The sequence below is a fragment of the Micromys minutus genome, assembly GCF_963924665.1.
Source record: "Micromys minutus genome assembly, chromosome: 24".
In the NCBI taxonomy this organism is placed as follows: Eukaryota; Metazoa; Chordata; class Mammalia; order Rodentia; family Muridae; genus Micromys; species Micromys minutus.
The window spans coordinates 2,169,389-2,190,611 of NC_137959.1; positions in this window are offsets into that span (position 1 = coordinate 2,169,389).

The following is a 21,223-nucleotide window of genomic DNA, read 5'->3' on the forward strand; positions in this document are numbered from 1 at the left end:
ATGCACATAAAGGGGACACATAAAGTGAACGTACAGGCTTTTATAATCACACATGAGAAGAGACATCTAATTCCTAGGAGCAAATCAATAAGTCTAGACTATACTCAGGGAGACAATAATTTAGTTTGCAGCTTGATTGGTAAAGTATCAAGAGTCTATGAGTTATCTCTTTAAAAGCATAATATGCTCATTCATATAGATATAAACATACTACATACTTAAAATATTTCATAAAAGAAATATAAAGAGTGGCCATAATCGTAAGTGGCTTACGTGGTGTCATGATCTGGTAGCTGCATCAGCTCCCATCTGACATGACACATTCAGGAAGATGTGCATCTGGCACTGTGGTGACCTGGGCGGCTCCTGTAAACCCTGGAATGTGGGACACAGAAGGATTGTTATCTGAAGCCCAGATTTCTGGAAAGAACTACAAGTCACCTAAAGCACTTTAGGGACAGACAGAACATGGTGAAACAGAAGTTTTACCGGAAGCTCCAGATGGGCGACTCTGGGTTCTACGGGGCGACATCGTCTGCAGTGCTGTCACCTGCTAGGTTCCTTGGACAGGAGGGTCCTTTCCAGTTACTTCATCTCAGTACAGCACTGGGGACAGCTGCTACCCAAGATGTCTGGGTAGCAAAGGTGAAGCTAACCGTTGTGCCAGTGTGAAAACTTTTGTTCGTCAACAGTCGGAAGAACAGGAGCGAAGACAGAGCTTCTCAGAGATAAGGGGTTTCACAGCTGCTGGCAGAGTGACAATGATGTCAGTATGGCTTCATTTTGTTTCTTTGTTTGATTGCTTGATTGTTTATTAGATACAGGTGCCACTACGTTTTGCACACTGGCTTCAAACCTCTGAGCTAACGAAACCTTCCTGAATCTCCGAGACTGCAGGCACACGCAGCCACTCACAGAGCTGCTGGCACTTCAGTTCTATCCAAAGGTCACCCGCGAGATTCAGATCACTTTGACTGGATTCAGAAGAATTGAGTAGCTTAATAAAGCCCACTTCTGAACTGTAGGGGGGTTAGAGGAGATTCATTGTGGACAAGACCCACCCAAAATGAGAACTGCACCATCCCATAAGCTTGGAACCTAAGTGGAATAGAGGTAGAATATGGGAGAGGCTTGCAGACCCAAGTGTCCTCTGCTTCTGGGCCGCCATGATGTGAGAGGTTCAGCTCCCCTATAAGCTCCTTTCAGTGATAAACTGTCACCTCTCAAAGTTGGGGGGAGGGGAATCCTTCCTACCTCAAATATTTTGTTACAATGACAATTATTAATGATGCAAATATTGATACCATTTCTAGCCAGTACCTCTTACATTTTCTATAATTAATGCAAATCATTTATAATGATGAAAACATAGATTTTTTTAATAACACTTGTTTAAAGATAAAGACTGTACAAATGTGGTGTAGGACATGAAACACAAGTGGAGTTAAATGTGCTTTGCATACATGTATGCACAGATGAATAACTGTTTTCCTGCCTATTCCTCTGCCAAGGAGGGAGAACGGACAGGGAGTAGGCTGCTCTTCCTCATGGAATCCTGGATGTGCCTGTCGTTGTCTGCACTTATGCTCACTTTTCAGTTTCTCTCAGTAACCACTGCTGCACTCAAATAGAATAAAAAACTAGCATTTAAACGATTGTGACACCTTTTAACTTCTGTTACAAATACATGATAGAATCAACTTAGAAGGACAAAAGCTTCTGGTCCACAGTGGCTTGGCACTGTTGGGTTGAGTCTAAGCTCATGACAGAGAAAGCTGCTCACCTTTTGACAGACAGGAAACAGTGGGAGCAGAAGTATCTAGGCTCTAATGTCCCAGTCAAGGGCATACCCTTCTCCGATAGCCAATTTCCTTCCTGTAGGCCTGTCCTCCTATAGCTCTTACTACCTCCCAGTAACACTCTTAATTGAGACTTCAATGCATGAACTTTGAGGCACATTTAATTTTAGAACCATAAAAAATGAAAAAGATTCATTCATGATGGTACACACCTTCAACCTTAGCACTTGGGAAGCAGAAGCAAACACACATCACTGAGTCTGAGGCTTAGTGAGTCCCAGGCCAACCAGGGCTACATAAAGAAACCATGTCTCAACCCCCCCTAAACACACACACACACACACACACACACACACACACCCACACCCACATATATTTGAATCGGACATTTCCTGTTGTCTTAAACTTCTGGCTGAAACCAGAAAACTAAGAACAATGGGCTATAAATACCATTGCATTCTTTCAGTTGAGACACCAGGCCTCTCATTGGAGGGCAGGGAAATGGAGCTTGCCCAGCAACTGTCGACCCCACCATCCACTTTTAACCTACTTAAGTAGAAGTTCATAACTTAATTATAGAATGCCTTTAAAGGAAAAGAGTGACCTTGAAGAGAGTCCAGAAGCATTTCCCTCCCCTTCCAGCCTACCCTCTAATTCTCTAAAAATGAAACAGCCATACAGAGGCAAAACAGTGACAAGGCATTGCTCATAATCCCCAGCCCTGTGAACTAACAGGCTCGTGGTTGTCATGGGACTAAAATAGAGTGAAAGGTCTTGACACATCTTCATGAGTGTCTCCACTGGAATCTGGGAAGATGGAATTGGCTTCTTACACATAGAAAGTAAAGGCCTGCGCTGGGCTGGAGTTTCTTGACCTACTTTCCTGGAGTTATTTGAGTTAGTAAGCTAAGGACAAAGGACAGTCATAAAACATAGTTTTTATATTTGAACTACAGACACATTGCACAGGATTGCTGAGGATGGACTGGTACCATGGCTATGTTCTCAATCAAGGGAGGCAGTAGGGGCCACTGACATTCTGAATTGGCTCTTTACAATACAGAGAAAATATAGCATCTTACTGAGGCATCCTGGGAAATTTCTGAATTTAGTGGGTGCCAAGCTTTCCAGTCAGCATACATCTTAAGATACTATCTAAAATATAGGTCTAGCCTGGCCACTAATACCAGTCAAGAGAGAACTAAAATAGGATGAGCATCTAAAATTTTGACTCTTTTCCATAGGCTAGTCCAAAATAAGGAAGAGGGGAGAAAATGGATGATACCAAATTCTCTTTCAGATTCCAGGATCCTAAGTCATACTGAGTCAAGCACAAGCTGAACGAAAGGCAGAAGCTTCAATCTGGAGGAGAAGCTGAAGCTGTAAGTTAAGCATTGCTTAAATTTTAGAACCCGAACGTGGATTTTATATTTCAAACAGGAAATACATCAGCAGGGCAATGCATTTTGTTTAAGAAAATGTTTATGTATACAAGTACATGCAGACAGTTGTATGTATACTGAGGATTAGACAGATGGGCAAATGATGAAGAGAGAGTCTGCTGAAGATGCTTGGACATTTATAACCATGCACATAATGATATGTATAGAAAATACCAAAACTCTTATAACCATCATCATTAAGAGGCAGACTGGAGATATTTTTTTATGTATCTTGAACATCTTTATTTTCTCTTGTGTTTTACACCAGTACTGTATATTATTTAAAGGTTCTGATGAGGTGTGTACTGTTACACTAAATTCCACTAGACTGATGCCTCATGCCAGGGACTGCTCTTTATTTGTTATTATGCCTCCCCAAATTGGTTCCTAGCTCAGAACAGGCTGAATGATGCTGCATTCATTAATGAGTTAGCTAAGCACTTTAGTATAGAACACCATTAAAACTGAAATGTGAGGAGAGGTTACAGGTATAGTGAACACATTATCACCACTATTTTTTGTGTGTGCATTATGTAGGCATGCCTGTGGAGCTCAGCACACAAACTGGATTTACTTCTCTCCTTCCGTCTTGATATGGATGTTAGGGATCCAACTCAGTTTGCCAGGATAGTGAGACAAGTCTACCTACTGAGCCACCTCACAGGTTAAGGAGAGGTTTCCCTATACCACATAATATCTGCAGTTTTTGCTTGTCAATGGTGAGCAAAAATTGTCCAAAGGGGATGTCAAATATTCTCGAAACCCAAATGTCTGCTTGATACAGCTAGAGATATTAGTTATGTAGCATTCAATCTACCTCACAGAAGCATTGTTGCTTATTGAAAGAACTGTCATTCTCTGTAAAGAACTATTTTCATAAGACAAGAAATTTTGGCAGGAATACATAGATCTCATTTTATACTGAATTTTAATCTTCTCTTGATTATCTTTGCATTTTGTTAATTTTTCCATTTCATTTCACCAAGTTTTACTAAAGTTCTCTAGCTATGTTCAGTCCCCAGATGTGAGCACTCACCTGCCAGACAATGTATTTGGTCACTGTCCTATTCTGTGTCATATTTCTATCCACAGTGATTCCCCCACACCTGCTCAGCACCCTTGAGATGTTGTTCATGGTGAGGAAGGGGAAAGACCTGAACAGTTAAGTGGGAAATTGTTGCCAAGCTTCTGGAATTGCCACAGATGCTAAGTAGTTTGGTCTGATATATCTCTGCACCCAAAAGCCAGTGATGAGTCAGCACATCTTTCTTTCCCACTGTCATGTAGATGGACTCCAGGTGATCCTCATGGACTAGACCTTCCATGGGTGATTTTTCCTATTCAGTTTGATTTCTGCCAATGATGAGTCTTAGATGGCATCTGATGTTCCATATATTCTGACAGTGCTCTTCAATGGGCATGGGAGGAGGTAATGACATAGGCCAATGCAGGCAGAAGTCTCTACTAGAGTCTCCTGTGACACTTTGGAAGCTTCCTGACTCATGTCCATTAAAAATCATGAACCTCACATTTTCATTCATAAGAGGAATTTAAGCTATTCATTAGAGTCCTCTTGGTTTAAGAGCTGTAATATTTTTTTCTGAGCTGCCTTAGAAATTTCCTGGTCAGGCTGCATTATACTTCTAGTGGTCATTAACATAGATTTACAAGATGGTTAAGTGGGTTATGTATCTATCATTGACTTATAACCATTATATGACTTTTACTTTAATATGCTACACACACACACACAACACACCCAACAAACACACACACACAACACGCACATAACAAACACATACACATATCACACAACAAATACATATACATAACACACACACACACACACACACACACACACATACACACCCTTCCTTTAAAGATTCCATCTTAACAAATTACCCAAATGTGTGTTTCTGCTGGCTAAGGTTTTGCTTTCCTCCATTTTGGTGAGGCTATCCATTGGTGGACCTCCTTCTAACTTGGAATTTTATACTAACACCCAAGACTGCCTCTCCAGTGGTAGCTTTCATAGGCACTTAAGTTCCATCAACATGCTGTGAGTATATGGTTTACTTGTTTATTACAATCCGATCTTTACCCAGCTCACAAGTCTTTCTCCTAAGGCATTATGAGCTGTTCGGCACCCTGGCAGTCTTAATTATATGATAGAAAGTCAAGTCAGTTCAGCTTTCATAAGTGAAATTACAGTAGAGTTGTGTCCATTGACTATACCTAGAGAAAATGGAGTATGTCTGTTCCTTTCATCAACTTTTTTTTTCCACTATTAAAACATAATGTATGCCTTCCTCTAACATCAAATGACCTAGACCTGTTTCCTTGAGGAGCATCACAGCACCTTTTAAGAAGTCCTTTCTTACAAAGCAAATTAAAAGGTCCCAACAGCTTCATTGGCTATTATCATTTTTAGAGCAAGTTTGCATTCACTCCGTGGAAGTCTTAACTTTCTGCAACATTAGTTAACAGTGTCAAAAATACCAAAGCTATCATTCCACCTTATGTGACTAACATCTACTTCCAACAACTAGTGAATGCATGATTGAAATTTCAATGACCCAAGCCCAGAACTCTTTGAGCAGGGTTTCTGCAGGCTCAGATTCTTAACTCAGCTATAGTACCTGATAGCTGAGAGGCACTTCTTACTTGGGAGGACTTTTTGTAGCTGACATAATATAAAGCATTCTAGGAAGAAGTTTTCTTCCCTTTTAAGCCTTTTAGGATTCTCTAAATAGTCAGTAACCAAAATCCCTATCATCTTCGATCAAGTCTTCACTAGCTCAGAGAATTGCATTTGCAGCTAAGTAAATAATATACCATGAGTGAAACCATTGTCTGTGTCGAATGCAAACACATTTATTTTATGAAACAGCTAATACTCCCAGTGTTTCTCCCTGGAAGACTATTTTGCACGTATTGTTTATTTAATCCATAATAATCAATCAGGCTTTTCTGCAATGGCTGAATTAAATATTATGTAAAGTCCTCATGAACAGACCGAGCATTTTGCATGGATATAGCTCCAAACTGAAAATAATACAATAGTATGTTGTTAAATACCACCTTTTACTTTGCAGAGGCCCTCTTCCTTTCTCCTTCAGAGACTCTCCCTGTAAAGAAAACAATAGATCATCTCAGTTTATCCATTTATAGATTAAAAATCGGTATGTATATAAACAAGTGATCTTTGGGTTTGAAAATTTTAACTCTCGAATCGCACTCCACATTTTCTGAAATTTTGTTTTTCCTACTTATTTAATGTCTTCCAAGTACTTTGTAATTCTTTTCTAAATGTGGCTGCAAAAGAACTATTTAACCAAGCTGCCAACTAGCTACTTTACTATTGACCTACACGTAGACTAATTTGTTAGGTCTTGACTGATATTCATTGTAAATATCCCGTACTTATATCTGTCTCTACATTTACAAACATGTATTCGTGTGTGTGTGTGTGTGTGCGTATGTGTGTTTAAGAATTTAGCTCATTATAAAAATTAAATAATACTTTCAAATATTCTCCAAAGAGCCTTAACCAACTTGAATTTCCATTAACAATGTAGTTTTCAGTTCTTCACTGATCCTTCAGAACTGTATAGCACAATTCCCCCAGGTTTCTGAAACCATGGGAAGAAATTTATTTCACTCCCTTGGTCCTCATTATATAGTGTATTCCAGTTCAAGTCCATTGATTTGAATTTCAAACTTTTATAATTTTTTATTGACTTATAAATTTGTCTTAAATATCAAAGATAATTTTGTTGTATATGCATAAATTTATTCCACCCACTCCTTGTTGATTAAATGTGTCTTTTATCATTCCAAACATCTTTATTTACTTAACTAACTTTAAACTGTGATTTTCTTGTGTCTTCTTTTTTCCTTTTTAGATGATAGGTTTCCTTCCTTGTTTAGGAAAAAAATCTTCAAATAAATTGAAGCATTATCTTTATTATATATTGTAATTTTGTATTCATGTTGATCTATTTTTGACAACATTGAAGTACCATTGCTCTATTTATTTCTCTTTGCTTCATTGGGGATACATACATATATATATATGTATATATGTATATATACATATATATACACACACATATATATGCACAACTTATATATGAATATAAGTAAAATCAGTATAAAATATAATATTACATATAACAATATTTAAAATTTCTATCATTTAAATATATTAGTTAATATTTTGTTGCTATGACCAAAAAACTGACAAGCAGCAGCTTAGGAGAAGAGAGGTTTATTTTTCCTCATGGATCTGAGAAGGCATGATAGCAGAGGTGGCCTGCCTCTGTGGCAGCAGCAGCATGAGGCTGCACGCTCACAGCTCAGCAGAGTTGGAGGCAGGAGAGTGCCAGCAGTATGAAGGCTTTTTCCCTTTTCACTCTGAGACCTGTAAAATGTCCCCACTTACATTCTGCGTGTATCTTTCATCCCCAGCCACAGACACATCCAGACTGTATTCCATAGCAACTCTAAATCCAGGCACGTAACAATGAATATTAAGCACAGTGATTAACGTATACTATCTTACAAAATGTTAGTGTAACACACATATAGAGTATATGACATAATTAGAATGATATAATTAAATGCATATGCCATAACATTTGATATTTGTAATTTCTCAGTTTATTAATTTGATCAATGTGTCTCATACACTATAGAGTACTATATTTATAGAGTATATAGTATGTAGTGCAATATTGCTAGCTGTAATGAATGCTTTTGTCCTATCCTTATCCGTAATGTGACTACAACATACTTGAAGCTTTTCATAATTATACATTAATTAAAAGATCCTTCTTTTTACTTTTGTCCTTTTAAAATATTTTATTAAGATTTTTAAAATGTATTAAAGTATTTTCCATACCATTATAAAAGTACTAGTAAAGTGTGACTTACTGCAGCTTTTCTGTTAAATGATGCTTTAAAAGGCTATACAAAAATTATCTTGCTCAAGTGATCTGGTATTGAAATTTTATATAATTAAAGATATTTATTTATTTGACGTGACAGACTTAAGATCTTTCATGACAAAAAAATTATGATAAACTCTTGATCTTTCAGCCTCAGCCATGTGTCAAGCTACCCAGTGATTCTCTCTCTCTCTCTCTCTCTCTCTCTCTCTCTCTCTCTCTCTCTCTCTCTCTCTCTATGTCTCTCTCTCTCTCTCACTCATTCACTCTCTGTGTGTGTGTGTGTGTGTGTGTGTGTAAAATAAAGTTGCTGTAAGTTTTATCTTTGACTTATCTATTCTTGTCCTTTCCAATCTCTTTTTAAAAAAGCAATCTGCACAATGACAAAATAGCAGATTTACCATCCTATAGAATGGGTTGAAAGGCAAGTTAGTTCTAAGAACTAGAAGAACTAAATAACATAATTATTTGTTTCTTAAAAAATTCAGTCCAACCTTTACATTTTATTTTTACTATGATAAAGTTTATCAAATGTACAAAAAGGTATTTGATCAGTACTTCAACTATAAAATGTTTATATTATAAAAATGTAAATATTAAGAAAACAATTAAAGGAGAAACTAACTAGAAGATGGAAAGAAATCCCATCCTTAGGGATTGGGAAAATTACTAATGTCAAAAGGAATGATGCTGCTGAAAGCAAGCCACAGGTTCAGTGTGGCTCTAATCAAATTCCCTGTGTTATTCGTCAGAGACACAACAAAAGCTCAGAATCAAATGACTACACAGACAACAGACAGTCCAGACAGCTCTGGCCTGTAAGAACAGTGCCGGGAATATGAGTCAAACTGCTTCCAAGAAATATGGAACCTCACTGAAACCAAGATAGTGCTGGTAAAAGAAACTGGTTATGTAGATTATGTAACTGAAGATTCAGCTCATGCAGGTACAGATACTCTATTTTTGACAGAGATGCTAAAAAATAATAATTGAAAGCACAGAGCTGTCAAGAAATGGTGCTGGAGAAGCTAGATGAATGAACTGCGTTCTCACTTCTAACCCTGCAGAAGTGAAATGACTCAAGGATCTCCATGTACGATCTGTACCTCCGACCCCACCTGAGGGAATAAAGATAACACTACACAATGTACATTTCCATAAGAACTTCATGAACAGGACCCTGATCACTCAGTACATGTCAGTTAGGAAGTGGGCCCTTGGGAAGTTAAAAGTGCATTAAAGGACATGATCACATGAATGGAAGAAAATGTTTGTTGGCTATTGATCCAGAAAATCTGATATCCACATATCACAAAGAACACAAAAACTTAAACAGAAAGCAAACAAACAACAACAAAAACCCAAATAACCCAATCAAAAAATTGGGCTACAGAATTGAGAGTTTTCAAAAGTAAAACTAAAATTGGTTAACATTTTTAAAAAGTGGTCAGCATTTTAACTACCAAAGAAAGGCAAATCAAAACTACTTTGAGGTTCCATTCCATAGTAAGAATACACATTATCACAAAAATAAATGACAAATATTGGCAAGGATGTGGTGAAAGGGTGTTGGGATAAAAATAAAAAAGATTCTTTCCCCTTATGCCCACTAGTGCCGCTAGTAGGTCCCCGTGACCCTGGGGGCATCTCTGTCTCAGTAGCTCCAAATCCACCTCTGAGTCCTCACAGACCCTGGCTTCTTTTGACCCAGGTGTGATCCACCCCATCTGCCCTGGCTGCTTCTGTCTCAGGTGCTTCTATGTTGCCTTCTCTTCAATCTCTCGCTTTCCTTCCCCTCTTCTTCCTAGACATCCCCCTGCCTACCTTTCCTTCTCATCCGGTGATAGACTTGACCTGCCTTGTTGTATAATGACATCATCCTACAAAAGAGAATGTAAGCAAGTGCAGCTACTCCGAAAATCAGTGCAGATGTTTCTCAAGAAACTATGAACTGGACTACCATATGAGCCAAACTTATGACTCCTTCATACACCAGAAACTCTGCACTTGGACAGAGATGCCTGTGTGTCGCTGCTGCTGCTCTACTCCTGAAAGCTGAGGGATGAGAACAGACTAGAAATCTATCAGATGATAAACGGATAAGGAAAATGTGGTTTATTTTAACAATGAAATTCTTTAGAGTGATTAAGAAATAAAATTTTAAAGTTTTCAGGGAAAGAGGACTAAAAAATATGGTGCTGAATGAAGTAACCCAGGCTCAGGAGGACAAATCATGTATGCTCTGACTCACAGGAAGATCCTGGGTTTAAACTTTTAGATCTCAAAATATAAGTTGGAAGGAATATCTGCAGAGGTCAGGGAGCAAGAAAGCAGCCATAAAGGGGGTTGAGATTGGAGAAGAGAACTGAGGAGGGTGTACTAAAACACTAGGGGTGGAGGGGAATTGTGTGTGTGTAGGAACTCAGTTGGACCCTCACACACACACACACACACACACACACACACTCACTGGGGGTGGAGGGGAGTTGATAGGGGCACTGTTTGGGAAGGAGAAGGACAAAGAACACAGGAAGGGTAGGAGAGAGAACTGAGAAGTGGATACGACAGCAGTGTAAGGTATGGAAATGTTAAATAAATAAAGTCAGCATCACAGATACATGTTTTACTTATGATTTGTTTATTTTCAGAAGTCAAGTTTATATGCATAACATAAATCACAAACATAAAGCCATGTGTGTTTGTACAAATGACCCATGGTTTTGGAATTGCTAATTGCAGCTAACAAGAACAACCACCAAGGGAAAAATCCATCTATTCCACAAAGATAGCAATAATCCTTCAGGAAAAAATGTAATCTAGAGACATAAACAACAAGAAATTACATAATGAAAGGACACAGAGCACACCTTTAAACTGTAAAATAGATTAGGTTTTTATTGAATTGTATAAAACATGCTACACAGTCAATTCATCCTCCTTCTAATCTTCTCTTAGCTCCCCAAGACCTGACTAAATCTTGAATAAGATGCATTAAATTATATTGAGCTGACTCCAGATGTTTCTGTGAAACTTTCTGGCTGTGAACTGTCTGGACTGCACTGTTTGCGCTCACTAGACTGCTCAGGCTAAGGACCACCTGTAAAGGTCGGAACCTCAGCCAGCGGCGCTTTAAATACACTTGAAGTTTGCCTGCTTTCAGGAAGAATTCTGAAGTTAGAGATCTAAGAGACTTTTGCATCGGCGTTTTTAGAGACCGAATCCTCACCATGGGTGTGGTTGTCACTTAGGCTCTGTGGTGTTGTGATGGCCATAACACACATCTGTGCAACAAGCCCCCATTAGGGGTGAGAAGGGTCATGGCTGCATGCCAGCTGAAGGGTCCTGAAATGTCACAGGACATTTATACTTACATTGCTAGGAAGACAAAGAAAACTGGTACTTCACTGCTAAGAGAATCAGCCAGCACACTGTTTGAATGACTTTGGGAAGCTGTGGAGTAAGCTAAAGTCACATTCTGAGACACCTAAAAGCAGCTATTAGGAGAAAGGCAGCGATGCTGTCTTAGTCACCACACACTCCCAGGGAGTCTGCATGTGCTTCTTAATCTCTGTCCCATGAGTGTTACCCTGGTAACAAATGCCATCTACATGCAGATAGATCTGTCCTGGTGGCTTAAATAACAATGGCCTCCATAGGCTCAGGTGTTAAAATCCTGGGTCCTCTGTGGGTGGGCTGTTTGGAAAGGATTAGGAGGCGTGGCCTCTTTGAAGGAGGTGTGTCACCAGGGGCAAGTTTTGAGGTTTCAGCAGACTGGTAGCATTTCCAGTACGCGATCTTCCCCCTCTCTGTGGATCAAGATGTAACGCTGAGACTTCATGAACTCTAACCCTCTAGAGCAAAAAGCCAAATTAAAAACTTTCTTTTATAAATGCCTCGGTCACAGCGTTTTTTCAAAGTAAGAGAAAGTAACCAATGACTGTTAATGAAATAACTCAAAGGACATGTTATACTGTGCGTGGTTGGTTGCTCTATACTGAGAGATAAAAATCCAAAAAGTTTATGAATTAAGAACTTCTAAATCAGCAATATATCTTGGATACAAACCATACAAAGCCAATTGTTCTGATGCCAAGCAAGTCACAGCTAGGCAGCTGAATTTAACCAGATCAGCGGCATGGATGTGTGAAACCCTATGCAAAAATTTAAAATTGTTAATAGTGAAATAAAATTTTAGTCTGCATAGGAGTAAGTGATATTATGCTAGAGTAGACAAAATGAGGGGATGTCTATTTCTGCTGTGGTGGCTAGGAAACTGGAGGGACTGATAATCCTTCTAAAAACTAAAAATACTGAATTAAATATATCACTGTCATGTTAAAAACACTGATGATGTGAAAAAACAGTAAAATGTTGTCAATCAGAAATCAAGCGGGAAAGTACTATAAATAGACACAGAAAAGTGGTTCTTCTCTTCTCACAGAAATATTATCCTGAACCAATACGTTGGGATTTGACTTGTACAGCCTCATGAAATCATATGTATCATAAACAAATCAAATACTTCTCAGCTAATAACTGGGGATCTTGTCTGGCTGCACACAGTAGAAAAGAATTGGAAGTAACTACCCCCTCCTACCTCCCAACACCCACAGCGGACACAAGGAAACATGACTTGATATTAAGGAGAACAAATGTGATAAATTGTCTCCAAGAAGCTGTGACCATAAACCAGCATTTGAGCAGATTTATGGCTCAAATTCACATCCTTTATGTGGACCAAGAAACCTTACGCTGTGAACTTAGCTGAACGTGGTCCTGAAGATGATGCCCTGGTTGGAAGAAGCAAAGAAAAGTCATCTCTGAATTTTAAAAATAATTAAACTTCATCTTTATTTTTTATTCTAAGCCTCAAATGTTTTCTCTCAAAATTTTTCCTATAGGAAAATGAACCAACAGTTATATATACATGAAGATAAACAGTAATAATTCAAAATTGCTTCAAAGAATGTATATTAAGCAGAGAGCCAATATGTCTATCAAGAGGTACAGTAATGGGTATAGCAAACCTGTGAAAGAACAAAATAAATATTCCAGACAGTAAGATGCTGTTTTTTTCTATATTGTCTCAAACTTTAAAGCCAGTATATTATATATTCATAGTGTTCTTTTTTCTAAAAAATTAAAAGTCCTGTCACCTCTAATGTAGAACCAACTATTCAAACTTGTAGCTCACCTCTGACAGAGCTGGCTGTAGGATTTCATGTCAGGTGTCAGGGTGCCACTTTTATCAGTGAAAACAGTGGGAAGTGTTGGGATTCTGTAAACCCCACCCCTCAGTTACCTAGCAACAGCCAGGTATATCCCACCCCTCAGTTACCTGGCAATAGCCAGGTATGCTCAACCCCAGTGACCTGACACTATAAGAGGGGTTTCTGGCTCTCTCTTTTATCTCTTGCTCTCTTGTTCTCTTACTCTCCCCCTTACCCTTCCTCTTCCCTTCCCACTCCCTCCAGGTGCTCATGGCCAGCCTCTACTCCTCTATTCCCTCTATTCCTCTCTTCTCTTCTCTTCCCTTCCCTTCCCTTCCCTTCCCTTCCCTTCCCTTCCCTTCCCTTCCCTTCCCTTCCCTTCCCTTCCCTTCCCTTCCCTTCCCTTCCCTTCCCTTCCCTTCCCTTCCCTCCTCCTCCTCCTCCTCCTCCTCCTCCTCCTCCTCCTCCTCCTCCTCCTTCTTCTTCTTCTTCTTCTTCTTCTTCTTCTTCTTTTCTTTCTCTCTCTCTCTCTCTCTCTCTCTCTCTCTCTCTCTCTCTCTCTCTCTCTCTCTCTCTCCCTCTGCCTCTACTACCCTCTTAACTCTCCCATGACTTGAATAAACTCTATTCCATACTATACCATCGTGTGGCTGGTCTCCCAGAGGCATCTCCCTGCCTCCAGACCTTACAGGGACATCATCTTTTAACAACATTGGTACCCCGTGACTTTTAACAACAGGAAGACTATGGATCCAGAGTACAGATCTTTCATCTGTAGCTTTCACATGTGTCTTACTCAAGAGAGAGCTACAAGCTGTCAAATTTCATAAATGTGTCTCAACATCATTGACGATTTCTGGAATATTTTTACTCAAATCATACCTTGCATAAATATTCTAGAATCTGCTAAAATGTAACTAAATATGCTAATAAAACATGTGGTTTCACCTGAAAGCAAACATCTTCCCCATTTCCCAAAAAAATGTATCTGGGAAAACCCAAAGTAGAAAGCTTAAAGTAATGGTGGGAACTTGAGGTGGGAACATTAAGGTGAAACTTACTAGATTTCATTTTTAAATTAGCATAAAATTGATGTCTATTAAAGTATATTGCCCTATATCCTCTAGCTCCAGGCTTGAGCAATAAGACTTATCTCTGGGAAAGAAAAATGAAGGTTGAAGCTATGAGGGGAGGCAATTTCTGAACCGTGGGAGAAAGAGAAGGGTCTACAGAGGACTTTACAACAGCATGCTTTCTGTGCTTAGAGTGGGAATATAGGAAGTGCTGTGGTTTAAAAGTTTTTGAAATTTTTGAAACTAGTTATAAAAGAGTAAATAAATCGAATACTTCTCAAAGTGTTTTAAAACTGAACTATGGGACCTAAGTAAAACTGTGTAAATAAAATAAAACTTTTATTTACATGACAACGAATAAGAACAGAAGCTTTTGGGTACTGATATTACATGTGTTTACCTTATTGTTAATGAACTGCAGACTTAGATCTTCCTAAATACCCAGGGCAAAGGGCAATTGTGAGAACCAGTGGGAGGGGGTACACTGAACTTCTCCCCCTTTAAAGCTCTTGCCTTAAAGTTACAATTTCTTTAAAGCTATACTTTACTTCTCATTAAGTGGTAGCATGGCGGTGGGGCGCTGGGTCATGGCCTTGTACACGTATGTGCACGTGCCCAGAGTCCAGAGGACTCTACCCCGGGGAGCTGGAGTTACAGTGAGCTGCTGGGTGTGGGGGCTGGGAAGTGAGTCAGGATCTTTGCATAAGCACTAAATGCTTCTCTGCCCTGGGTTAACTCTCAAAAATAATTAGAAGTTAGTCACTTTATCACATCTCTATCACTTTGGATGCATAAAATTCTAGCATGTGTTGTCATTTCCACTAGATTTGAACAAAAATATCACTGGGAGAACAATATTTACAAGATAAAAGAAAACTTTTCGACCAATTTTTTTAATCACTAAAATTCTAGATTGCAAATTATTTGTCTTAAGGTTGCTGTTTTATTACTGTTTTTCTTTTATTTATTTTTACATCTTTTAACAATGAAACCAAATCCTAAAAAAAATAGTCACAAAAGAAACAAAGGAGAGAAAGAGAGGGGGAGACAGACAGACAGAATGAGAAAGAGCAAGAGAGGGGTGGAGGGAGAAAGGAAAGGAAGAAAGAAAGCCGAGGAGAAAACCAAAGGAAGAACAGGCAGGAAACTTGAACATGTCTTATTGTATTCAGGAGGGAAAGGAGGGGCTTCCAAAATGCTAATATTAGAAAAGCTTTCTGACTCATCCCTTTATCCCCCACAGCACCTGGCACATTGCTTTGCATATGTACATAATCAATATTTAAATGAATGAATGCATGCATAAGCTTGGAGTTCTAAAATGCTATATTTCAATTCTCCCCCTCAAATTTCACACCATATACTCATTATCGTTTTTAAAACCTGATAGAACTAAAATTAAAGCAGGATTTGGGACCAGGAAGGGCAGCAGTTCCTTATTGTTCTGGAGTTTAACAAGTACATACCCATCTTTGTGTGAGGAGTTTTTTCTTAAGACACTATGTAATTACTTTGAAATACCATTCTGCTATCCATAATACATTTATACTATAACTTTGGGGCATAAAGCAACATTTATTATTATTATTTCCTGTGGTTCTATGGGGTGATTGGTTCTAACTCAGATTTTAGTAAGATAGCCGCTGAGGCAACAAGCATGTGCAGAGCTAACTGGGCTGGATATCCAAGTAGCTCTTCTCGTGGGGGTAGCGGTTAATAATAGCTACCAACTGGGCTCAGTAGAAACTGTCAAATAAGCCTGAGCTTGGCTTTCTCTCAGTAAATGGAATTTTATAGAAAAATCCCAAATTATCAGCAAACCAGTTACGAAACATCTCATAACGTGACTTTGAAGTCGGAGAGGCTCTGCCCAAGTCTTATTGATCATACTCAAGGTCAAGATCAGCCAGGTTAAAGAGGTACAATTAGGTTGCACCTTTTGATGTGCCCGTAGTATATTGTAGAAGGAAGGAAAGAATTTACGGTGTCCACCACATAGAGAGTACCACAATGCTTACGCTTCATGGAATTAGAAATAGGTTAAATGTGAACTGGGCCAACAAAAAGTTTTGTTATATTCAATCCCCCTCTGAAATCATTTTCATATAATTTGAGCTGCATATTTATATGGCAAAAGGAATATTTAGACCATATGAAAATCTTGAAAGGGGGCTAGAGAGACGTACAGAAAGTTAAGGGAGCTTACTGCTCTTTCACAGGACAAGGATTCAGTTTCAACATTGACGTGGGAGCTCCCAACTCTCTGGAACCCAGTACAAGGACTTGACACATTCATCTGGCCTTTGTGGGCTTCAGGCAGGCACCAGATTTGCATATATACATGAAAGTGAGAATGCATACATCTCAGATGAACTTAAATAAACCCTTTTTAGAATCATGAAATAAGGCTTCAGCTGCATTCATGAGAATAATTGGTCACTCACACTACCCAGTAGTTTTGATGGACTTTTAGATACCTGTGTTGTTCTTGAGAAAACTAAAGAAATTTTATTATCGTCATCTCTGGTAGGTAAACCCTGCTCCATCTCACGGTTAGTCTTACACGTTCTAGGAATGACACTATAGCTTTCATCTTTCTCTTGGTCATTTTAGAAGGGTCTGCATTGCCCTGCTAATGCGCTCAATGACAGAAAAGCAGGAAAAGTGGTTCACATTTCTCTTTTCTACAATCTGTCAGGAAGCTTGCATTGCATATTAATGTTATTGCCAAAATAATCAAAAAGGCAAACATGACTGACTCCATTTTGAAAATAAAACTGAGGTTCTTAAAAATTTAAACTCTTAGCCAAGAAAATGGAGAAATAGTTGTAAGATTCCAACATTTTTTTCTTACACTATATTATCTCATGGACTGAGTTTTATATACAGATGTAAGCTGATAATTTTATACACATGCATAAATAATTTTTCCATATTAAATTTGTCTGTACATGACAAAATACTCCTTTGGACACTGGAGGACCTGTAGAAATGTGTTCTCTCACTCACACAAAGTTGGGTGATATGTTCCAGGATCCAACTCAAGTCATCAGGTTTGCCAGCCAGTGCCCTTTCCTTGCTGACCCTTCTTTCTCTATAACTTACATGTATTGCAGATATGACAAAATGACAAATATTATCTATAGACTTTACATATCACATAATATGAATTTTACATTGTATACTATGTACAATATAATTTATATAATTATATCTCCACAAAAGGGGATAGTATAAAAACACACTCCAAAAATAAACAGAATAATAATTATTTGAAAGAATAGAAAATACACATTGTTTTCCATTGATCTGATATAGAAGGTGCATGGCAGTATTCACATAGATTTCAGCAAAGATCTCCTCACCTACCCTCACGTGGAGAGAAGAGTCATCCCAACAGGTGGAAATGATGAGAGGCAACTTGGTTCATCAGCACATACATGATGCTGTGCTCCCATCAGATCTACAGAAAGAATATTACAGGAGCTCTGCCTTGCACAGCATCTTTACAATCAGTTACAACCTAAACTACCTAGCAATACCTAGTACAAGGGTCTCAGGGAACATCTGCAGATCGTTCTTGTTCTTTCTGGTAAGCAGGAATTAGAATATCTTCACTTTTCTGGTAAAAAGAAGGATTAATTTAAAATACTCATTATTTATTTATTCACATATGTCGTCTATTCATGTTTGGAGGAAGGGTGCCTTGCGTGTGTGTCAAGGTCATCAGAGAATTTGTAAGGATAGCACCTAAGGATAACAGCAGGCTATAAGCTCCTTTACCCTGCCAGCCATCCCACAGCTCCTGAAGACTAATTAAATTACAGCTTTCTGCAAAAGCCTAAAATCAAAGACAGCCAAAACACTAAATCAGAATCTGAAAGATAGATCTATTATTTAAATATTAGCACAGAAGCACTCTTGAATGTGAGCCATTTAAGTTTAAGTTGTTTATCTCCTAGACAGATTTAATTTAATATCATGCAAGGCAAACAGACCTTCACTCACTCTAGTCAAGAAATGTTGAATCAGTTGCAGCTACTTGTTATTAAAAGAGAAAAGACAAATGGAGCAATAATCATTTGTGTGTCCACAGAGCAGAGCTGACTTGAAATGTTTGTGAAACATTGTTGATATTTCTTGTGGTTAATAGCTTAACAATACACAGGTGCCTTGGGTCTCACACTGCTAAAAACCCATGTTCAGAACAGTTAATACATTCTGACATGTCTGTCAAGGTCAGGAAATTCTGCGTTGTTTCATAGGCTCTGCTTCAATGGTTTATGCTCTGTTTGCTAAATTTTCTTTTTGTAGTAATTGTTTCCCCATAGCTAACCCTGGTCACGTGTCTTGGTAACGAACGTGTATATGCCCTCTCCTCTTCTGCAGGGGACAGGCATTATTCATCTGTTTCTTTGCATACTTCCGAGCAGGGCGTGCACGCCGAGGCACACATGTGGAGGCCACCTAGGCACACATGTGGAGGCCACCAAGGCACACATGTGGAGGCCGCGGGACAACTATGGGGGCTGCTGCTTCTCTCCTTCTACCCCATGGGTCTTGACCATCAGTCCCAGGAACAAGTCCCTTCACTCACTGAGCCATCTCATCAGCCCAGCAGTACAATCTTGATGGTGACTTTCATGCTGTTCTTTCCCTTAACAATTTGCATACATAAGGCATCCGGCTGCAACTGCTGCAGTGACATCAAAGTCACAGAGTTGTGTCAGAACGCCTGCTCTCCCTGCCTATGCTTCAAGCACAAGTCATCCATGCCAGGTATGCAAGCACCTGTGAGTTTAAACTTGGCCTTTTGTCTTCCAAATAAAGTCCTTATCCTGGGCCCTGTTCAAGGTTCACATCTACTGCAGGGGTTGTCATAGTGTCACAGTCTCTAGAGGGCGATCATTTAAAAGCTTGACCACAACCTCCAGTTAGATAAGAAGAGGTCAGCCTCAGACTCATGGGTTCTGAGGCACTGTTCAGGCAGTAATCCCAAACACCGTGTTAAAGGGGAGAGACAGTTGGTGGATTTATCCAGTTCACTTAATCACGTGTTCTGTCTCTTATAGTGACCAACTCAAAATTGCCCCCAAGAAATGGATCTAACTTTTCTTTTCTTTTCTTTTTTAAGAGGAATATAATGTATTTCATCCAAGTACCCCTGGGCCTGACCCTGAGAGCGTCTGAGACCACACTGGATTGGGTTCCTTCAAGGCAGCACAATGACAGGAAGTGTTCTCAGTTCCGGTTCCCATGTGCAGTAATCCTATTCACAAGCATTAAATAACCTTTGCTCCACTGGCTGGCTACAAGTGGAGACCATAAAATTATCTAGTTAGCACTTTTGAAAAGCTGGTGCAATGATTTCCTTACTTGGTTCCACTCAGGTGGGTGATATATCTTGTTCACTTTCTCTCCGTATGTCCACTCTGAAGGCGAGCACTGTGTGTCTGTTACTCCGGCACTCTGTAGGCCTTGGCTTCAGACCAACCAGCACTGCACAGTGAGTTCCAGGCCAGCCTGACTACAGAGCAAGACTCAAAACTCTGCACTCTGTGTGTTTACTCAGCAAGTCCTTTTCAATTTAGTCCAATTGTCTGGGTCACACGCTTAAAGGAAGACAACTAGAAGGCAGCGAACTTTCTAAACTTTAACCTGTTTAACACCTTTTGTTTTTTAAAACTTAGACTAATCTCCAACAGTATTTCATTAAATCTTATCTTTTACAACTAATTTTCGAAAGTATTTGTCAAAAAGAAAAGTACATATGGCCCGTTTTGTATGAAACTGGCATGTCTGAGTTTAGCTGATTCTTCAGTGGCAATGGAATTGCTGGTGATACACAAGCCCGGAGAAGGTGGGGACACTGACTGACACTCAAATCTCAACTCTCCCCAGTGACTGGAATTGTTCCTCGTGCTCATTGAAATAACAGCCTCCTACGCCACATCATGAGATTAAAAAGAAAATGTATTAGAGAGAATCCCTAGTAAAATACCCACTCAGAGCCGTGGCAGGCATTTACTTACTGGCACAACCAAATGTGAAGAGGAGAAACATTTGCAAGAAATTATGCTCACCCCGCCCAAGTGATAAGGCCAAGCTCCTAAGGAGCATTTCCAGTTTCATCAGCCGGAGATTTGCCTGTATTGCTCTTCTGAAAAGATTTCTCACCACAGAATAAGATATGGGTAGGAATTAACCCAGTACTTCATCCCGAGGAAATGTCGTTAGGTTTGCTTTACTCCCTGGAAACATATTAAAATTCCATATTTCTCTCTGAAACCTTACTCTTGGTGAGTTAGTGAACTTGTCATCTGTATCTAAAGAAGATTTGCTTTCAAGGAGAATGAAAAATGGTTTTCTTCTGTAATCAGGGACTCACCTCTCTTTCCTCCCTGGCAACATACGCCATCGTGCCTGGCTCCTTAGCAACCACGTCTCTCTATCAGACAGCTTTATTTGAAGCAATCTTCACTGGAAAAAAGGGTTGCACATAAAGCACTGATGAAAAAAAAAGTCTGTGCTTTCTTTCAAATAATCTATGCTTTCTTGAGATGCTAAGCACATTTGTCCTTATATAATTTTAGAGAAAAGTAAATAAATTAAAAGAACATAGATTTATCACAGAAGTAAAAGGTGGCAAACCATGTTAAAAGAACACAATTGGTAAATTAGGATGGAACTGGAATAGGGGACGCAACTGTCCTCAGATAGAAAGTTCTCAAAAGCAGCATGCCAAGGTCT